This window comes from Euleptes europaea, chromosome 1 (assembly GCF_029931775.1).
Source record: "Euleptes europaea isolate rEulEur1 chromosome 1, rEulEur1.hap1, whole genome shotgun sequence".
NCBI classification, from domain to species: Eukaryota; Metazoa; Chordata; class Lepidosauria; order Squamata; family Sphaerodactylidae; genus Euleptes; species Euleptes europaea.
This window is the reverse complement of record NC_079312.1, coordinates 33,582,376-33,603,065: the sequence shown is the minus strand read 5'-3', so window position 1 is coordinate 33,603,065 and position 20,690 is coordinate 33,582,376. Positions and strand designations below refer to the sequence as shown.

At 43.6% G+C, this 20,690-nt stretch overlaps 1 protein-coding gene across 2 annotated transcripts in view; it reads left to right on the top strand.

Annotated features, from left to right (window-relative positions):
* FHIT (fragile histidine triad diadenosine triphosphatase) overlaps positions 1-20,690 on the top strand; it is a 1,210,431-nt gene that overhangs the window by 463,521 nt on the left and 726,220 nt on the right. The gene's annotated exons all lie outside the window — the stretch shown is intronic.

Genomic DNA, 20,690 nt, shown 5'->3' with positions numbered 1-20,690 from the left:
ATCACAAAATGTCATAGTCCTGCTATATACTGCATTGGTCAGGCCCCACCTGGCATACTGTGTGCAGTTCTGGGGGCATCACTTCAGAAAGGATTTCCGACAGAGGAGAGCGATGAGGACGATCAGGGGCCTGGAGACCAAGCCCTACGAGGAAAGGCTGAGGGACTTGGGAATGGTCAGTCTGGAGAAGAGGAAGTTGAGGGGGAACATGATTGCTCTCTTTAAGTATTTAAAGGGCTGTCACTTAGAGGAGGGCAGGGAGCTGTTCCTGTTGGCAGCAGAGGATAGGACTCACAATAATGGGTTTAAATTATGGGCAGAAAGGTACCGGCTGGATATTGGGGTGCAGGTGGGAGAGTTTTTTCGCAATGGTATCAGATGTCTAACTGCTGAGCTCCCCTTCACTTGGGAGACTTTAAGCAGCAGTTGGACGGACCCAATTGTCAGGAATGCTCTAGGCTGGTCCTACATTGAGCAGGGGGTTGGACTAGATGGCCTGTATGGCCCCTTCCAACTTTATGACTCTATGATTCTAACCAGTGGAGTGTACATCATTCTTGCTCATAATGAGCTTTGTGCTGATAGGGTTCTGTGTACTTTTGCTGCTTCACTGGACTGGAGACAGCTTTTTAGATCCCGTATAAGCTGAATGAAGGCCTCCATTTCCCTTTACTGGTTCTTGGTCTAAGAGACAGCATTGAATTGTTATCTGTCCTAGGCTTTGCTATCACGGTTTCCACTCTGTGGTTGTGCCTGAGGCAATGCTTGCCTTGAGTCTCCCAGGGCTAGCTTTGCCAACTCTGTCACAGTGATCACCTTCTTGAGGCATCAAATGCCTGTCTTCCGCCTCCCATACCCAGTCTCTTGGTTTTTACCCTCCGTGCACTCTTTGCCATGCTATCTTTGCTTGCCTTTCTTGGGGTGCTAGTCACCTTGCTCAACCAATCCTTTACCTCGTCTCCAGCAGGATTTGGTTGACATAACTCAGTCTTTTGTTTTGTTCCTGCCCCTGATGACATAATGCAGCCTTCAGAGAAGATGCCATTGAGGCAAGTATTTGCCCAAACTGCTGCAAAATTATTTGAAGGATGAGGGGAGTGGATGTGGCTCAGTGGTAGAGCATCTGCTTGGCATGCAGAAGGTCCCAGGTTCAATCCCTGGCATCTCCAGTTGAAGGGACTACACAAGTAGGTGATGTGAAAGACCTCTGCCTGAGACTCTTGAGAGCCGCTGCTGGTCTGAGTAGACAATACTGACTTTGATGGAACAAGGGTCTGATTCAGTATAAGGCATCTTCATGTGTTCTATGTGTTCATGTGTACCTCCCATATTGTCTGCCCACCAGTTCTCATCATCTTTATTACAGCCAAAGGCCATCGTAAGATATAAAATACACATCCTATGATAAAACTGTACAGATGCTACTTACAGCATCTCATCCGTGCTGATTAACCTGAAGATTTACCCGTAAGGCCTTTATTCATCATTAATGCTTTCCGTTTCCAACAGACATAAGAGCAAACTTTTGCTACAGAGTGCAAAATAGAAGTCACCCTGGGCACAAACGCACGGTCACTTACTGCAGTTTCTGCCCAGGCTCCTCCCTGTTTATTCCCAATTTCACCGAGGATCAAATCCTCGCAAACGAACGGCGCTTGATTTGCTGCTGGCTGAGCGATATGTCGACTCAAAACGAACCCAGTTTTGCAATCAAGGAGCCAAGCCGTTATCCCTGGCTCGTCTTAATTGCTTAATTTCCTTGAGGTAGAGAATCTGGAGATAGAATGGCTCTCATTGGCTGAGCTGCCCAGATCTTGAAAAGGCAGGGCAGATAGACCTATCCAGTGATGGCAGTAGAGTCTGAATCGACCAATCACCAGGGGGAGGGGGCGTTGCTGATCTTGAAAAGGCAGGGCAGATAGACCTATCCAGTGATGGCAGTAGAGTCTGAATCGACCAATCACCAGGGGGAGGGGGCGTTGCTGATCTTGAAAAGGCAGGGCAGATAGACCTATCCAGTGATGGCAGTATAGTCTGAATCAACCAATCACCAGGGGGAGGGGGCGTTGCTGAATGACCAGGAAGCATGTCTCTCTCACATTTTCTGTTTTCACGGAGGGATCAGCACTTAGTTTCAGCACAGATCAACAAAGGTAATGTGTACAGATTCTCCCCCAGCCCGGGTTCATTTAATCCTGGCTGGAACGGGGAGGAAACTGGGCAGAAACTGGAGTAAATGGCCGTGCGTTTTTGCCCCCTGTCTTCCAGTAAATGTTCCACCAAAGAGGCCTCGGAGGTGTAAGAGTGTCCAAACCAAGATAGTAGCGGAGTAATTAAACGATTTCTGGCATCATTATAGTATTCACAATGGAACAATATATGCACTAGTGTCTCTGCCACATTCATTGAGCAGGAACATTTGCATGCCTCTCCTGGGCAATGAAGAAACTCTCCCGAAAGTACAGTGTGCCCCTGCCTTCAGAGGGTAAGGTAAGTAGCAATTAGAAATAGGGCTTTTTCAGTAGTGACTCCTCACCTGTGGAATCCCCTTCCCATTGAGGCTCACCTGGGACCTACATTGCTTTCTTTTAACTGCTGGGCCAAAAAACATTTCTGTTCACCCAGGCTTTTAATTAAGAGGTTGATCTTTAAACACTCTTCTGGGAACTGTTATTTTAAGCTATTTGTTGTCTGTTTAAGATTTATGTTTTTTTGCTGGGGCGGGTTTTTAATGCTGGATTTTAATTAATACAATTAATTAAGAGAGGTGGCCTACATAGGGTTGCCAACCTCCAGGGACTAGCTGGAGATCTCTTGCTATTACAACTGATCTCCAGCCAATAAAGTTCAGTTCACCTGGAGAAAATGGCCGCTTTGGCAATTGGACTCTATGGCATTGAAGTCCCTCCCCTCCCAAACCCTGTCCCCCTCTTCAGGCTCCACCCCTGAAATCTCCTGCTGGTAGCAAAGAGGGACCTGGCAACCCTAGCAATTGGACTCTATGGCATTGAAGTCCCTCCCCATTATTAATTACAATAACTTAAAAAATGAGGTGCTTCCTAACTATGGTAATTAATGTGGAAATTAAACAAATTTCTCATCTAAATAGCCTCTAATGGAAAAAAAACTTCTTGATTTTATTTTGTTCACTTTCTTTTGTTATTGTAGTCTTGGCTATCTCTGGCTCTGTTGGTTTCACTTTTACAAGGTAGCAAGCATTTTCCTAATAAGGACATAATCTGTGTTCTTTAAGAAAAGAAAGAGAGAGGCTAGAGTTGCCAACCTCCAGGTACTATCTGGAGATCTCCTGCTATTACCACTGATCTCCAGCAGATAGAGATCAGTTCACCTGGAGAAAATGGCTGCTTTGGCAATTGGACTCTAAGTCCCTCCCCTCCCCAAACCCCGCCCCCCTCAGACTCCACCCCAAAAACCTCCCACCGGTAGTGAAGAGGCAACCCTGGCAACCCTAAGAGAGATTCTAGCCTTTTTTGTGTCATGGACCCCTTTGAGAATCTCAGGAAAACCTTAGACTCCCTCCTCAGAAAAATGCAGATACAAAATTTGCCATGCCCTGATGTAAACAAATCATAATGTCAGGGTATGTTTTCTTTAATTCCTACCAATGGGAAACCATTCTAGATGTCTTATGAAGATGATGATTGTATGTTACCTTACCACCAACAGTACCATCCCATGCCCCCCTGCACTTGTTTGGAGTGAAATAATACCTTAATAACATGATGTGACATTAAAAAGATTTTTTCCCCACGAAGACAATTGTGAAAGTAAAAGGGAGGCAATCAAAGAAAAACTCATGTTTCGAACAGAATCATTAGACTATTTTCTATTGTTTTGTATAGGTAGTGGTATTTAAAAAACTCTCCCAGGTTGTTTTGTGCTGCTAATAGTTTGATTGGTAGCAAATGTGTTTGTAATGCTTATAAGCTATTTTTTTTTTTGTATGGTTCTTAATTATCACATGCCTTGTGGACATTTTGCTAGGTGCTTTGAGCTGTTTTCTTTTTCCTGGAAAAGTCATGCAAAAATGTTCTAAATACATAAATAATTAGTTCGAGAAACTTTTATTGTGTTTTGACAGAGACCAGCTGTAGTATTGCTTTTTTCAAAGACCTGTTCTCTTCTGAGCTGATTCTCATCCTGTCTGTCAAATTGCTCATTGAGCTTTTTCACTGTGGGCAGTGATGGAGAGGAGATCCTCTAGTTTCTCTTGTGCCATTGGTGTTCCATCCTGTTCTTAGATTCCCTCTTGTGCTTCCTGTCTACTCACTATCATAGGATGCCCTCTTGACATCTCATGGCTTTCATGGCCACTGGTAAACTCATTAGCCCAATGTTTAGGGTTGCCAGGTCTCCCTTCTCCATCGGCTGGTGGTTGTGGGGGTGGGGCCGGGGCGATTGCATGCGCACATGGCCACGTGTGACGCAATCACGTCCCTTCTGGGTTTACCACCGGAAGCGCCGCATTGCTGCGTCCACTTTGGCATTCAAACCCCCCAAACTCTGGTGACGCGGCCCTTCCAGGGTAAACCCAGAAGTGACATGATAGTTTCACATGCAGCCGCATACGTGTGCGATCCCTGCTCTTCAGCAGCTGGGTGAATTGGCAGGCAATTGCCCACCGAAACCACCCATCTGGCAACCCTACCAATGTAACCTCCAAATCTCTTCTCCCCCCCCCCTCCTAAAGATGTAAAATTTCTGGAAATTTTGAAGCCACGGGGGGAGGGGAATCAACCCCCATTTTTCTTTTCAGAAAAAACCCAGAAATTTCGGGGGAAATTTAAATATATTCAATACTTACTGTCATATCAAACCTAAACCAATTTTACTGCTATAACAACATAAAATGCATCATTATTACTTACTTTGCACATACAATTCCAATTTTGACATATTTATGGAATTTAAAAGTTCTAAATGCTTTAGTTTTGAACAAGCAAAACTGCAAATATACCCAATACACAAGAGAAAACTGCAAGCTGATGCACTGTATGCGATCTTAGCACATGGACCTCAATTTTAGCTATCTGGTTAGAAACAGCTCAGTTTTCAACAAAACTTTCACAGTTTTTCCTCTGAGGCTTTATTGCATTTTCTGCCTCACCTCCCTCTAATCTTTCCCCCCCTTCCAACAAGTTAGGGCAATAAGCTACTTTTTACCCAATCTGTGGGTATATGTGTCACAGTGGTTTGAGAGAAGTGAAAAGGTCAATCACAAATTGGGTCAAAAGGACTACAGAAGGTATGAGAAGCAATGAAAGCCCTGCAAACTCCCCTCTCTGAAGATTACCGTATATACTCGAGTATAAGCCAAGTTTTTTAGCCATGATTTTTGGCTTAAAAAACTCACCTTGGCTTATACTCGGGTCAATACGGTAATTCTCCTGCCGGGCCCTCTCCCAGCACGCTCCCGCTGGCCAGCTGATGGGCGGGCTGTCCTGCCTTCTCCCCCACACCCCAACCGATTGCGCCTTCTGTGCGGCGGCGGTGGCGTCTTCTTCCCCCACCCCACCCCACCCCACCTGATCGCGCCTTTTGCGCGATCGTTGCGCCTTTTGCGCGATCATTGCGCCTTTTGCGCGGCGGCGGAGGTTTCTTCACCCCCCACCCCACCCCGCCTTCTGCTGGGCGGCAGCAATTTCTTCCCCCCACCTCCCCCACCCCACCCCCCCACCTCACCCAGGCCAGTCCTCCCGCTTGCCAGCTGACCCTGCAGGGCCTCCTGCACGCAGGGAGGGGGCTGCCACTGCCTCCTGCCCGTGTGCCTTCCCTGCGGGCCAGGAGCGGCCTGCGGGGCCACCTGTGCGCAGGGAGGGGGCCGCCGCCACCGCCTGCCTGCGCGCCTGGAGCCCAGTCAGGTAAGCCTGCGGGGTGGGGGGAGGGGTGCATTTCCCCCTCGGCTTATACGTGGGTGCCTAATTTTTCCCCATTTTGGGGGTGAAATTAGGCACCTCAGTTTATACTCGGGTCGGCTTATACCCGAGTATATATGGTAGATGTCCTTCTAGGTGCAGAAATGCATCTTATATTTAAGATTTTTATGTGCCTACCTTGTCTTTAAGAGCATTTCACTCATTCTAAAAGAGAAACTATTGCACAGGAGGGGTTTTTTCAGCACTCCCCCAAATTTCCACTTTTTCGGCCTTGTAAAAAAATGAAAAAACCACCAAAAATCCCTCCTGAAATCCCCCCCAAGCCATCACATCTCTGGTTCCTCCCCCCCCCCAGTTTAAATTACAAGGTTCCTGGGGCATGAACATAAATTTTTGTCTATATTACCGTGCCAGGTACACCTAGGGTTGCCAGGTCCCCCCTCTCCTCTGGTGGAAGATTTTTAGGGCGGGGATTGCATGCACGCGGCCACAAGCGACACAATCCCATCTCTTCCAGTTTCCTTCCGGAAGCACGGCAGCACAACAGGACGATTTACCACTCAACCACCCATTTGAGTGTTAAATTGTTACGTCATGCTGCGGCACTTCCGGAAGTAAACCGGAAGTGATAGGATTGCGTTGTTCATGGCTGCACATGTGCGCAATCCTTGCTGTGAGCCAGCTGATGGATTGGCGGGCAATCGCCCTCCATTCCAAGCCACCTGGAAACAAGGTGCTACAGTAATCATAGAAATTAGTTATCATCATCATCAGGTGTCTACATTGCAGAGAACCTGCCCTGCAACACACTTCTTTTGTATTTTATGTCCTGCTCCCTCCCTCTTCTTTATCCAAAGTAACCTTGATGGGACAAGCAGGGCCTCTCCAGCACTGGCACCCTTCAGACTCTCTCCCTATGCAGAATCAGACTGATAGTGCCAAGGTGTTCAGCAGTAGAGATGAGCAGATTCCTTTAGTTGTACCCCAATATTGTTTCATGATTCCATGAGGGGCTGTTCCAGCTGCTTTCAGTTGATAAATAATTTTGTGCAAGTAAAACATTTATTCCTCGGAGATTTACAAAAAAATATATACTCATACCAAATTAAATGAACTGTTTCCCAAAAGGGGAAAAATCTATTTATTTTGTTGCTTTTTTACCTAAGTGCAAAAGCCCTTCAAATAAAGTCCTTCCCATCTAATTCCTTGAGTGTTAACAACAGAGTTTATTTTTAGGAATGTTTGTAACTTTTTTTGTTTTGTTTTTAAGTTGTACAAGAGTACAATTGTGTTTTGTTTCAACACAGGAACAAAAAAAAAGCCTTTTCTAAACAAATCTCGTGTGCTGAACGCTTTAAAAATTGTACATTTTTTAATGTTTGAGCTGAGCGCAACCACAGTGTTGTGTGACAAAAAACAGACCTTGCTTTGGCAGGAAAGGGTGTGTGTACTTGCATTTGAATTATCATTTGAATAATAATTGAGATTTAAAATGTAATACATTTAAAAAAAAATCTTATTATTGATTGTATTTTGGAACTGCACCTTCTGAAGGACCTCCATCCAACATTAGGAGTTTAATTCTGGCAATCATTTCCTGTCATGCAGAACCTCCCCTTCTCTAATCTGGGCAGAAATTCAGCAGAGGAAGATATGATCTTTCTTAAGCCTTCTGAACTGGGGTTGATCTCCGGCTGGTAATGTGTTCAGTGTGCATTGTACGAAGCAGTACTCATGCATTGCTAATCAATTTTATTGAGTGACTCCGGATTCTAGAATTATGAGAAAGACAGAGGAAAAATATATCTATTTACTCTTTCTACACAGTTGATGGTTTTATAGATCTCTACCATATCCTCCCTTTGAGGACTGAGAGATTTTTTTTCTCCTTCTGTCACAATATTAGATCTTATTGACCTTATTTCCATTATTTTCTGCACATTCTCTAGCTTTTGTTGTTTTCTGAGATGAGATGCCAAAGATGAGGTCCTCACGGTGCCATCCTAAAGAGAGTTCCACCCTTGACTTCAATGGATTTCGGAGGATGTATGAATCTGTTTAGGATTTCACTGAAAATAATCTTTGCATCACCCTGACCTGGATGGCCCAGGCTAGCCCAATCTCATCAGATCTCAGAAGCTAAGCAGGGATGTCCCTGGTTAGTATTTGGATGGGAGACCACCAAGAAATTCCAGGTTCGCTATGCAGAGGAAAGCAATGGCAAACCACCGCTGCTAGTCTCTTGCCCTGAAAACCCTACAGTTAGGATTGCCAACCTCCAGGTAATAGCAGATCTCCAGCCAATAGCAGGAGATCTCCAGCTGATAGAGATCAGTTCCCCTGGAGAAAATGGCCACTTTGGCAATTGGACTCTATGGCATTGAAGTCCCTCCCCTCCCCAAACTCTGCCATCCTCAGGCTCTGCCCCCAAAATCTCCTGCCGGTGGCAAAGAGGAACCTGGCAACCCTACCTACGGGGTCACAACAAATCAGCTGTGACTTGACGGCTCTTTACACACAAGCAATCTATGCATCACCACATCATAGATTTCTATAATGGTTCATGCATCTAATAGTATTAGTTTTCCAAGCATTTTCAAAGGAATGCATTTTTGGAAAATGTGTGCCCATGTCTTTAAATTGTAACATGTCAAGTAACCCTGAGTGAACTGAATTGTCAACAGCCATTGTAGGGCTTTTTAGTGCCGGCAAAGAGATTATCTTTATTTAATACCGAAACACAGTATGTAGGCCTTGAAATCTAAATGATATGTGGTGCTTTCATTTGGAATTATAATTAAGGTGTATAATGTCATTTAACTGTTTAATGAACTCTGGATAATGCAAAGGAATACAAATATTTGACCTTCCTGACAGTGACTGATGGATTGAAGCCGCATAGCATGGTATCATTAGAATGTCAAATAACATCATTATTCATGATTATCAGGAATTATTCAGGTGAAATGGCAAACCTAATGGAAAGCTATTATTTGTGTGTGGGCTGCAGTTTGAAGTTCTCCATCGATGCCAGCCCCACGAATCAAGCAGAATGTGAGGCATACACATTTATTGCATGGCAAAGAACAATTTCCGTTGCATGCTAAACAAATGATGGCAGTAAAACACCAGTATTTCAGCAGGTCATCCATCTGGACAATGCAGGAATTTCCAGATAAGCAATTCTGATATTTATAAAGGTGGCCAACACTGCAGACCTAAGAAGAGTTATACCCCTCTAAGTCGGTCAAAGTCAGTAAGCTATACCTGCTTAGGATTGTACTGCAAGGTGCTGAGACCAATCTGCAGTGTATTGCTGTCCATTTAAAAAAAATAGAAAGGTTCCAGGAATTGTCCTGGGGCCCGATTTGGTGACCTCGGGCTGTGGGAGGAAGGTCAGCAGGGCACGAGTGTCCTAGTAATCTGACCAGGCAGAACCAATCAGCCCCCGGCCCAAGAATTCGAATCGGACCTATCGGGGGGTTTTTTGGGGCCAGCGCAGAGATGGACGGCTGGAGGGAAGTTTTCACTCCGGTCCGTCCAGGGAGGATTTAAAGGGAGTGGGTTTACCGGGCGGCTGCAGTTGCTGCAGGCTTTTGTACCACCCTCCCTCCCTGATGTTTTCTGGTTTTTGATAATTGTCACAACTTAGGGCGGATGGGCATGTGGGCTGGTTGACTTTGAGGAAGGAAGTGGCCTGCGTGCCCCTTCCTTCTGCATGAAGGAATCCCAATAAGGGATTTTGGGGAGGGGCCTGGGAGGTGAACATGCCCCAATGGAGATAGGCTGTTCCGGAGCCTGCTCCCCAAGTGGCAGAGGAACTACCAAGTGGCTTAAGCCCGGGTGGTTCCATTTCTTGCCATCTGGGACCAATGGGAGAGGATTTCACATCCAAGCCGCATTGGGGTCGGCTGAGGACAGCAATCCAGCCCACATGCTATGCCAAAGTTGTTTACAGCTGTTAAATAAAGTTGTGGCCATTCCTTCCAGCAAGTTGTTTGGTGTTTTTCTGGTAATAGTTAAATTGGAGCTTCGCTCCCAATACTAGTCCTGAGTCAGCACATGTATATGCTGCTTGAGGTAGCTCACACAGTAAAAATCATACAATAAAATTATAAAAACTAAAAATTCCCAATAATGATATGAGCATTAAAAAAAAAAACAATGGGCATAAGAAAAGCATGACACAGCTTTCAGCAGCCCAAAATGATATTCATAGAACAGTTTTAAAAGATGGAACCTCTCAGTTAAAAGCCTGAAGAAACGTTTTAGCCTCCTGCCTAAAAAACAGTAAGAAAGGTACCGACCACCCACCAATATTTATCTACCTTCTTTCAATAGGAAGGTAACCACCATAAGTACATTTTTTTGTTTGATGAATATTTCTTCACTCCCTCCCGCATATTTAATGAATAGTTGTATTGAAAGTTTTCTGGAAATGCAGATATTAAATTGTTGGGTGGAAGGAACGTGTGAGGTGCCCAAAGACCAAAACTAAACGTGATCCTACGAGTTCCATAAATGTCTGATGCAAAGGCCCTACTTTGGATTGTGGTTCAGATGGAGAGGGAGGTTAAACACACATACACACAAGCACGGGTTTTGCCAATCAAAGCTACCCATCAGCTTGGGTCTCCTCTTTACCTGTTACTAAAGGTGGGTCTCAGAATTCTGAAATGACAGCTAATCTCCCAAGAACAGAGATCAATACCCAGAAGGAAATGGCAGTTTCTGCATGCGAATGCTGGTATGCCAGTGTCTAGGAGATGTGGTAGTCCTAGAGTGGCACAGAGGGTTGTTGCTCTAGAACGGTGGTTCCCAAACTTTTTCAGGCCACTGCCCCCTTGGTTCCATAAACTCATCCCCAGCCCCCCTGCCTTACCCTATAAAAAGCATCACTCAGAATAGCAGTTTTGCATGACCCACAGTGCCGTCAAGTCGCTTCCGACTCATGTTGACCCTATGAATGAAAGTCCTCCAAAATGTCCTATCTTTGACAGCCTTGCTCAGATCTTGCAAATTGAAGGCTGTGGCTTCCTTTATTGACCCACTAAGGAAGATAATAACAATAAAATTGAAAATGGTTTATAAAAAGGAAACACCTGATTTAAATGAAAAGTTTTATTTAGTAATTTAGTGTGGCTTATAAAAAGGAAACACCCGACTTAAATGAAAAGTTTTATTTAGTTATTTAGTATGGCTTCAAACTGGAGAAGGGTTACAAGGTATGCAAAATATGTAATATTACCCCTTATTGTTTCTCCTTTCCCTCCTATTCTCCTTTTAATTTTGTATTCTAAAAATTAAAAAAAGAATAGCAGTTTTGCATGCCCCACTAAGGAAGATAATAACAATAAAATTTAAAACAGTAACAATTAACTGCACATTTATTCAAAATCCAATTAAAACTTTTAAAGCTTAATTTAGTCAACAAAATTGATGAACTTGATCCAGTGATACCAGCTTTTAAAGGTCTGACAGTCAATTATCAAGAATCTTAGATACCACATTTAGTAACTACTTCAGAGCTCAGTGAATTCTTAACGTGATGGATGCGCTTCACGAAGTGATACCACTTTCCCAATGTCTGTTTTAAAGTCACTCCACAAGAGTCTGAAATAACCACGTTCAGTAATCTGGAGTCAATGTCTTTGCTTGAAGATAAATTGGATGACCTCACTAGAACCACATTCCACCAAATATGATGTTGGAAATGCAACAAGGAGTTTGTTAACCACTGTCAATAGTGGTGAATGGTGATCAGAAATTTCCTTCTGTAACCAAAATTCTTGATAGTGGTTTCTTAAACTTTGCTTCAGTGCAATGTCATTTTGTAACTCAATTAGTTCTTCCTTCACTACTACAACTTCCTCATTATCTGAAAATCCATTTATCACCCAATCTGGAATTTCCATCAAAAGAAGATCCTCAAAGCGCTCAGACATTTCTTTATGCAGCATGTCAAAGTGGTCACAAAAAACTCGCTCATCATCATCTTGCATCCCATCTTTCTCTTCTAGGTCAGACAGGCTCAGAAATTGGCATAGCTCGTAATGGCCTATATTGCATTTGAACAGAGTTAACCTTGACATCAACGTACAGACAACAGATTTGGCCTTAATACGATTGACCTCATTTCCTTGCAACTGCAAATTTATTTGATTGAACTTTGCAAATAGTTCTGATAAATGAGCAATGTCATGCTTGATCTCTTTGAGTTCATCACTGAGCAAAGCATTTGTGTCTTCAAAAAAACTCAACAACAGTGTCAAAAAAGTTCACAAATGTGTCTCACAGAGTAGCCTTTTGATAGTCAATTAACTTTACAGTGAAGCAGCAAATATCCAAAATCTTCATCATTCTCTACACCGGGGTGGGGAACATCAGGCCCGGGGGCCGTATAAGGCCCGCAAAATCATTTGGTCTGGCCCTTCGTGGGTCCTGGCAGATCTCTAGCTCAGAAGGATCTAAGACTGGTGATCCGCCCCCTCCCGAGGACAGGATCAGCCTCTATTCAAGGCAGATGTGAGTTTGTTTTGCCGAGAAAAGGAACCCTTTTTCCCCTTGCAGAAGAGCAGCTATGGAGCTGCTAGGATCACCCAAGACACTGTGTTAACTCTTTCCTACCCGGGCCATGGAGAAATGTATTCCCTCTGTATTACAAAAGGGCTGGGGTTGGAAGTGGTGTCATTGGAGGGGTTAAAGGGGGCAGGACCAAAATGCACGGGAGAGAGAGTTCTTAGCCAGTGTGTCCTTACTTCATCCCTGCAGGCAGAGGTAGCAAGAGCCAGCTGTAGAATCCAGCCCCACCATGCGGAGCAGGAGCAACTCCGGCGTATATGGCCCGTGAATTATGTTATAAATATCCAAATGGCCCTTGGTGGAAAAAAGGTTCCCCACCCCTGCTCTACACAGAGCTCCTAGAATAGTCCATCACTGAGAGCATGGGCTTTAATGTTATCCACTGAAGTAATGACAGCGTGTAATGACTTGTGCAAATGACCGCTGTGGTTTTTTTGGGAGGGGGGAATCAAAGTGGGACACACATATTCAAAACTCAAATTTAGACAACATAACTTACAGTTGGAACCAAAGAGGTGATTAGAGTTTTTTATTCTCTCTCTCGGGCCTTCTGCAAGTCTCTCACACTCTGTCCGCTATGCTTCGATGGCCGTCTGTGGTGGCGGTTCTCTTCAGACTTTTTGTGCTGCTGCACATCTCTGGAGGCTGCAGCTCTCTTGAGGTCCCTTCTCAGGTCACTCTGTTCTCTGCCCTCAGACCCAGATGACTTCTGTCTCCTTTTTTCTCCACAAAACCCTCACTTTTCCCTCAAATCACCTGCGGCTTCCACTCAGGAACAAAATACTTCCCTCCTCCCCAACTCCAGTAGAGAGCCAAACCGACAGGGTTACACTTATACAACTTTGAAATATTAATATCGGGTGGGTTGTAACAAAAATAACATTCTCGATTACTGAACCAATTGATTATGAAGTGTGCAAAACCCTTAAATGCATCTCCTTCTACCATTTATCATGTCCAGTGTACCTTCATCATGAGCCGAGTAAAAGGAGAATATCAAACTCTGTTCTTCCCCTTGTGAAGGGTCCTGATTCTATTTGATTGTCTATTTGATGGCCTGGAGGTGGCTTACTGAAATGGTCAGAAATATAATTTCTGACCATTACTATTGTTAGGTGGGAAAATGACAGCAAGCTTCCAATGCCCTTGTAAATTACCATACATACACCATTTCAGAACCATGCTATGACTGTTTTGCTGTCACGTGATGACACAATTTCTGTGCATGACATGCATTTTCTGATGATGACTCATTCTGTTCATGGGGTCCTTGTTGAATTCTTGGTTACTGTATTGCGGAGGAGTGGGGAAACAAACCCAGTTCACCAGATTAGAGTCCACTGCTCATGTGGAGGAGTGGGCAATCAAACCTGGTTCTCCAGAATAGAGTCCACTCTGGGAGCCAGCGTGGTGTAGTGGTTAAGAGCAGTGATTTGGAGTGGTGGACTTTGATCTGGAGAACCGGGTTTGATTCCCCACTCCTCCACATGAATCCAGCTGGGTGACCTTGGGCTAGTCATAGTTCTCTTAGAGCTCTCTCAGCCCCACCTGCCTCACAGGGTGTCTGTTGTGGGGAGGGGAAGGGAAGGGGATTGTAAGCCGGTTTGATTCTCCCTTATGTGGCAGAGAAAGTCGGCATATAAAAACCAACTCTTCTTCTTCTTAATCACTACACCACGCAGGCCCATTGAAACTGAGCTGGTTGGAATCTGCCCAGTGTTAAACAGCACTACTTTAATAAAACAAAACAATTAAGTCCTTTCCAAGGAGACTCTATCAAGTATCTTAACTGTATTTCTGTTTGAGGCATGTAAGAAGTTTAAGGATTTTTTTTTAAAAAAATGCAATCTTGTATGGTTCAGGGCAACAGGAATGCGATTTGTCAGAGAGAACTTGCCTTTTTGAGGAACCAGCAGCATTAATACAAATGCCCTCCTCCGGTAATTTGATTTTGCTGATTCCATTTTCAGGTTGGTTCGCTGCCTTCTCTGAGTAGCTTGTGCATATGTTATCTTGCTTGATGAGATGGGGAAAATCGAGGTAGATTGAACCAGCTTAAAATGAATTTTAATGAATGATGATTGCCCTTATTCATAACATATCTTTGGAATAGAAATAGCTTTTTGAGACATTACAGTTACGAGAGCAGTTCTGAAGACTCTAGGGGTCCAGAGATTTATTTTCGGTTCAGACTGGTAATGCAGAAATATGTGCACGCTGTTTCGATTTATGCTTGCGTCCGTTATGATATACGAGAGAACTTAATTATTCCATGTGGGACATGTCTTCACATTTTCCTGTGGACACAGCTCGAGTGGAAACTGACACGCCCAGGCAGCTTGTGTGGAGACCCCCGATACATTTCATTTCTTCTCCATTTTTTTGCTTCCCCCCCACCCTGCATTTGATTCTAAACAGCCATAAGGTTTAGCGTGTAACAAATGTCTGTCCTATATGATACAAATCAAATAATTAGTCCAAGCATAGGATGGCAGACACAGTACTTTACACACATACCCCTGGTTATTTGGGAATGGAACATCTAAGTGACATCCTGGAATTCCTGTCACCTCTGGTAGGCTGCCACTTGTACTAGCTAAGTCTGAGGGCCTGCATAGAATCTTCTAGTGCCAGAATAAGCCATTTGCAGATATCTAAGAGCCTCTGCAGAACCTGTGGCTTAGGTAGGGTTGCCAGTTGCCCATTGGTGGTGGGAGACCTCTGGCCACCTCTGCTGCTCAGTTGCTCAGCAGGAAAAAAATGGTGAGCAAAATTAAGGTAGCCATCCCCGGCATGATGGCACTACTTCTGGGGTGACCTGTGATGTCATCGTGTTAGGTGTTGCTCCCAGACTCTGTGGTTAAAGCACAGTGATTTGGGTGAATGCTAGAGCATCACCCCCTTCCCGCCCCAACTTGATGATCATCATACTGGGGATTCCAATTGTCTCGCTTGGGAAATTCCTGGAGATTTGGGGCAGAGCCTGGGGAGGGCAGAGTTTGGGGAGGGGAGGAGGTTCAGTGACAATATGCTCCCCACCCCAGCTGCCATTTCCTCCAGAGGAATTGATCTCTGTAGTCTGGAGATCAGTTGTAATTCTGGGAGTACTCCAGCCCCCACGAGGAGAAAGGCAATCCTACATGAGTTTTAGAAATTTAGAAATGTGATTATAATCTGTTAGGGCTGTTTTAACCTATTGTTTTATGTGATTTTATAGATTTATTGTATTTTTGTGGTTTATGTGAGCTTCTCTGAGCCTGGTGATAAATAAATAAATAATGTAAAGTTTCAGTTTAATTTCCATATTATTTCCTGACCCGCAGGGGTGAGAAAACCGTACTGAACAAGGTTCCCCAGAAAGGAGAGGGGGGATCCCTATTAACATATATCTGTTTTTCTTAGATCACAGCAGGGACAAGGTTGTATAGTTTGTGCAGACCCTGCCTCCGTTTGAAGCCATAGACACAGCTGTGTAGTTGTGGGGTGGCTCTGTATAGAGGTGTTCCATATAAAGGTGAGAGCCAGCGTGGTATAGTGGTTAAAAGCGGTGGACTCTAATCTGGAGAACTGGTTTTGATTCCCCACTCCTCCACATGAGCGGTGGACTCTAATGTGGTGAATCCGGTTGATTTCCCCACTCTTACACATGAAGCCAGCTGGATGACCTTAAGCTAGTCACAGTTCTCTCAGAACTCTCTCGGCCTCACCTCCCCTGTTGTGGGAAGAGGAAGGGAAGGTGATTGTAAGCCTGGTTGAGATTCCTTTTTGTAGAGAAAATTGGGGTATAAAAACCACCACCACCACAACCACCACTACTACTAGTAGTTCTTCTTCTTCTTCTTCTTCTTCTTCTTCTTCTTCTTCTTCTTCTTCTTCTTCTTCTTCTTCTTCTTCTTCTTCTTCTTCTTCTTCCCCCTCCCCCTCCTCCTCCTGGCATCTTCATGTGATTTTAACCAGGCTGGTCCCTTGTGCTCCTGGCAGAGTGTATACAATCGAATCCTGTTTTGAAAAAAATAGTCCTCAAAATTTAAAATAAAAATTTTAAAAATGTAAAACAATGTGAAAAAACACATATTGTCGATAAATTTTATTCTGTTTTATTCCAAACGTATTGCTGCGTACATTACAAAAGCATCATTTTTTTAAAAAAGCGTAAGCGGATGCCGTATTTCATGCAAGGCATTCTTTGAAGAATGATAGCTTTATCTTGAAACAAAAGAACTGTACAGTGAAAAGACGGTCATCGAGAAGCTTTGGGAGGACCACAGAGCGTATAATGTCTCTGCAAAAAGAAAACGCACGTACGCATTATCAGAAATAATCTGATTCCAGCCATTTGGGCAAATATCACTGTAATAGTACAAGCAGTCCTGCTCATGCCCTAGTACATTCTCCAGAAATCAATAACCCCAAAAAGAAAAAAAGAAAAAAGAGATAGACAAAATTAATCACTCTCTCAAATATCTCTGTGCTAATGTCAATGCTTTCTTATCGCGAAGGAGCTGATGGTTATAAAATGAAATGCATTTAAATACGTGGTTAAAGATGATTAAAATATCATACAGAACCAAAGCACTCCAACTGTAGATATTCATTAAATTGACCATTAATAACTTGTGATAAAGAGGAATGGAGCGGTGTTCATAAATTTTGTATGCAGATTTTATTAAGCTGGCACGTTCTCCGAATTGATTCCATGACATCTTTGGGCTGTGGCAGTGTAGATAATAGCTCCTTGTACGAGACTTTCCATCATCTAAGAATTGTAGTTACATTATGCTCTCTGTGATTGTGGCAATTTTTCCCGACTGGTCTGCAATCAGGAAAATATAATTACGGACTTTTTATTTGTGACCCTGTAAAGTTGTGTCAGCATTTCCATTACAAAACTCTGTTTGTAAGGTTTATAGATCGGACATTAAAATGTGCTCAGCCTTGACATAACTTCTGAAAGGTTCTTAACCTGATAATGAAAACATTTCCCTCTTTTCCTTTTTCCCTGGGGAGAGTGGTGATGGTGGAAAGTGAATCAAAGGTATGCATGCGTTTCAGAAGTACCCAGCACTCCAAGAGGGCCTTTGTCCAATGCACCTAAAATTGAAATTGAATTTGTTGATCTGTAGAATATGTCCCTGTCTTGTGATGGTTATAAACTGATGCTACAGCTTTAGAGAGCTCTGTTAGGTATTCACCATGGAGGATTTGTCATCCGTAGCTGCATTAGATGAGGATACTGGATTGCATAGGTGTGAAAATGGTTGATTGATGAGCCTGATTGGAAAACTTACGCTGGTTATTAAGGAAAAAAGCAGTGAAGGGAATGTGAAATGGCATTCTAGCAATGACTGGGTATTTTTGGAAAGGTGGCAAGGTAAAAAAGTCTGATTGGACCAGGCAGGTTTTAATCAAGTTGAACCACTGAGTGGGTTGGAATCACCAAGACAAGGCAGGAAAACGAAAGAATTAGAAACCAGATGATGTTGGTATTCCAGGTGGTAGCTAAGCATATTGGTATTGGTAGTTAAGCAGGATTGGCTCAGTTGAACCTTGGATGTGAGACCACCAAGGAAGTCCAGGGTCACTATTAGGGTTGCCAACCTCCAGGTACTAGCTGTAGATCTCCTGCTATTACAACTGGTCTCCAGCCAATAGAGATCAGTTCACCTGGAGAAAATGGCTGCTTTGGCAATTGGACTCTATGACATTAAAGTCCCTCCCCTCCCCAAACCCCACCCCCCTCAGGCTCCACCCCAAAAACCTCCCGCCAGTGGCGAAGAGGGACCTGGCAACCCTAGCCACTATGCAGAGGCAGGCAGTGGCAAAACCCTCTGCTCATCTCTTGCCTTGAAGGCCCCTTGCTGGGGTCACCATAAGTCAGCTATGACCCCCATAAACCATAGAGCACTATAGAGAAAATAAAGGATGCTTCCAAATTGTTCCCCAGATTTTGGAGCTCCAGGTTACTCAGTCTTGTTTCTAAAGTAAAACTGATGAAACGGGAATGTTCAATTTTTAAAATATTTCTGAATTTTGTACATGGGTTTATGGCCGAACACCACAATGTTAAGCTCATTTGCTGCTCCCCTTCTTTCTCTCTACCTTACTGATACAATATGTGCATTGATAAAGCTGCAAAAAGAAGTGATCTTGCATTTTTGCAGAGTTTATTTGCATGTGAAAAGAATAAGCATTCAAATAAAATGAAATAGAAGCCTTGCAAAAACTACACGGTACTCTAATTCCAGAATTAACTTTAGAAATCCTCTTAGTTCAAACTGAATTAAGGAGTAGAATGCAGCACCGAGAAAAATCCCAGAACAATAATGGGGTAAATCTAACTTTTGCAGAAAACATCTTCCTTAGGGTTGCCAGCTCTGGGCTAGGAAATATCTGGAGATTTTGGGGGTGGAGCCTGAGGAGGGTAGGGTTTGGGGAGAGGAGTGACTTCAGTGGGGTATAATGCCATAGAGTCAACCTTCCAAAGAGGTCATTTTCTCCATGTGATCAGATCTCTTTCGCCTGGAGATCATTTGTAATAGAGGGAGATCTCCAGGTGCAAACTAAAGGTTGGCAAGCCTAATCTTCCTAAATATTCTTCCCATATTGTTAGGACAGATTGTGTAAATGTAAATACAGGCCACATGAACAGCAACTCCAGTTTGCCGTGATGTCTGAATTTGGGTGCCTGGAGGTTGTTTCCTCTCAATCAACCATGATTAAACCATGATTTAGAATACAGGTTTTTGAGAAAGAAACCAACAGCCTAAGGCAAGTTCTATTATCTGTTGAATGTGAATGAAATCTTCCTGGATTCAAGACCCCCTTTGGACATAACATCATGGCAAACTGGTGCTTAATAAGGGCGTTCGAAACTCGGAAGCTTCCATTCATACTCTACAAGAGGGGAAAGTAGGGCTGCCAGATCCCTCTTCGCCACCGGCAGAAGGTTTTTTGGGGCAGAGAGTGAGGAGGGTGGGGTTTGGGGAGGGGAGGGACTTCAGTGCCATGGAGTCAAATTACCAAAGCTGCCATTTTCTTCAGGGGAACTGATCTCTATTGGCTGGAGGTCAGCTGTAATAGCAGGATATTTCCAGCTAATACCTGGAGGTTAGCAAACAATAGTTAGCCTGCTGTAAGTTAGTTAATAAACAAGAGCAGCAGCAAAATTGCAGAAACAATGTGATTTGTAACAGTAGTGGTATTATTGAATCATATTCACTAAAGGTTGCAAATAATACTTTCAAAGTAGTATATTACAGAGGTCCAGGATATCTCTCTGTTTCGGCTAAGAAGCCTTCCTCAGGGACCAATGCTAAGCAAGTTACGAACAGCCAGCGTTGGTCCCCGAGGAAGGCTTCTTAGCCGAAACAGAGAGATATCCTGGACCTCTTTAATATACTACTTTGCAAGTATTATTTGACTTTATGTAACCTTTAGTGGATATGATTCAATAATACCACTACTGTTACAAATCACATTGTTTCTGCAATTTTGCTGCTGCTCTTGTTTACTAAATACCTGGAGGTTGGCAACCCTAGAGGAAAGGCAAACAGAAACATGGACGCATGGGAAAAAGCTGAATTTTTTTCTTTCCTTAAAGTCATTGGAGTGCAACATTACATGGAAACAAGCTGATTTCCATGGACAAATCTGTTCTAATGTCTAAATGTGGCCTAAAGCATGCAATCCTGAGCTTCTTGGAGGAAAGGCATGATACAAATACTATAAATCCATGTTGCCTGAGCTTCCTCACCTGTGGTGGTGAAAAATTCAGAGGTTGTTACTGCAGGGCCAAGGGCTAAATCAAACTGTTTAGCATTTAGTAGCCACCAGGAATGTGAAGCACAAAAGTTCTCCTCACACTTTGGCCAAATATTGTAGAGGACATCTTTCAAACATTACAGCCTACTTGGACCTCCCTCTGTATGGAAACTCTTTCAGTGGGATGTATCTAGCAGCTGTAATATTTGAAACAGCTCTTAGAGCCTGGTGCATGAATTACTGTAGTTGTTTTACCGTTCCTGAAGAGAGGATTGAAAAGGAAGCTTGTGTGATATGGAAAATTGCTCTGTGCTATGTGCAGTTTCCTTAATATTAGAAGTCATTGCTGTGATCTCTGTGTGTCCCTCTGTGAGTTAACTGACATATGGAAAAAGATACTGGAAATCATTCAAAATGCAGTTTCTGTCCCAGCTCTCAGTAGGGTTGCCA